Below are 2,104 nucleotides of genomic sequence, written 5' to 3'. Positions count from 1 at the left end.
GTGCGATTGAATTTGTGAATGACGTGTAATGCCCTGACTAATTCTAAGACCTCGGACCATTAGAACTACAAAACATAACTACTATTTTGGAATACATTAAAGAAATAATATAAATTTATTAAAAATCCAAAATACGGGATCCCATTGTTTAATACATAAATACATAAAGAAAATATAAACCTTTAATTTCTTGTTCAAAGACTAAATGCGGAAAAACAAATACATAAATTTAAAGGACTCAAAAATATAAACTTCATCATCGATCTTCCAGCAGTCCATCCATTCAGTCAATCCCCAATACACATGCCAAAGTTGCCATAAATCCATCCCGCCTTCCAAGCTTATTCTCCTGCACCATCTAAAATAAAAGGAATGAGCGTAATGCCCAGCAAGGAAAATCTTCTAAAACATAACATAAATCATAAGACTAAAAACATATATCATAAAAACATTTGACGTAAAAACATTTATCATATAAACATGGGACTAAAATATTAATGGCCATTAACTCATTACCATAGCATGTGGTAAAACCATCTAGGTCCTCAGTCTACCAATCAAGGTAGGTTAGATCACAAAATAGTATATGATAACCCATCTAGGTCCTCTGTCTACTAATCGAGGTAGGGTAAATCATAAATCTAATTTATGATAATGATACAAAATCTTGGAATTTGATTTTCTATCTAAGCAACTATAATACCCATGTGACTATAACATATCATATCATACAAACATATCATAGCACATATAATCTAACCTATTTTCCTTACCAAAACCGGGATAATGGTGACAAGAACGGGATTGGAAAAATCCTAAAACCAACAGTAAGAATCATAAGTTTCTAAAGAAATGGAGATGAAAAGGAGACCTAAACCATGAAGATAGAAACTTACCGAAAAACCTTAAGTTTCAAGAAACTTAAACACCTAACCAAAAGTCATAATAACGAGTTAGGATCTAAAAGAAAATAAAAGAATTCTAATGAATTAAACCTGAGGATAAGAATACCTTTGATGGAGTAGAACTCTGATCTACACCTCAATACCAAAATATCACCCTATCTTACTTCCCAAGTGTTTAGAAAAACTTAGATTGAAAAACTTTAAATCCCAAAACCCTAGTGTTTTCTCTCTAAAATAACTTAGCAGCTTGGAGGCTCTGAAGAATACTTGAATGATGAATGAAATGGCTGAGTACTAGGTCCTATTTATAGAGTTCAAGGAGTGAAACTAACCCCTTTTAAAAATAATAAATAAATAAATATAAATTGAATAAATTTTAATTTTCAGTTCAACAGATGCCGAGAACTCGCTCAAAAACATTCAAGAGCAAGTCCAAGTTTTTTAGGGCTGTTTTAAGCTCGGATTCCACCAAGTTTCAAAAATCAAACCTAGGGCTGATATATCGTCCCCTATAGGCGATATATTGCCTACCCCTATGTCCCGAGCCTTCGTGGTTTTGTTCGTGCGTAGATAAGGTGTTTTCCGTATCAACCTTTGGCGACATATTGACCCCTATAGCTGCGATATATCGGCATACACTGATATTTTAAACACGTTTTTGGACAATTTCTACACCCTTGAAGTTTGGTAAAACAACTTTGACTGAGTAAAACGTAATCCTAACAGCTGCTAGAAGGTTCTAGAGCTTCTAGATCTATCTTTTATTAATTTATTCATCTAAAATCCTTAAAAATATACATGTGACAAATGTCACATTCTTAATTATACTATCTAAACCTTAGGTTATAAGAAATAATATATCTAGGACCAACTATATTAATCAAACTTTATGTTTAAATTAATATTTGTAAACTATAGATTAAACTTATAAAATCCATAACTAACCACGAAAACTAAAATACTACAAGCTACTACTACTACCACTACTACTACCACTACCACCACTACCACCACCACCACCACCACCACCACCACCACTACGACGACGACGACGACTACTACTACTACTACTACTACTACTACTACTACTACTACTACTACTACTACTACTACTACTACTACTACTACTACTACTACCACTACTACCACTACTACTACTACCACCACCACCACTACCACCACTACCACTACCACCACCA

Source organism: Humulus lupulus, chromosome 2 (assembly GCF_963169125.1).
Source record: "Humulus lupulus chromosome 2, drHumLupu1.1, whole genome shotgun sequence".
Lineage (NCBI taxonomy): Eukaryota > Viridiplantae > Streptophyta > Magnoliopsida > Rosales > Cannabaceae > Humulus > Humulus lupulus.
This window is presented reverse-complemented; position numbering follows the sequence as displayed.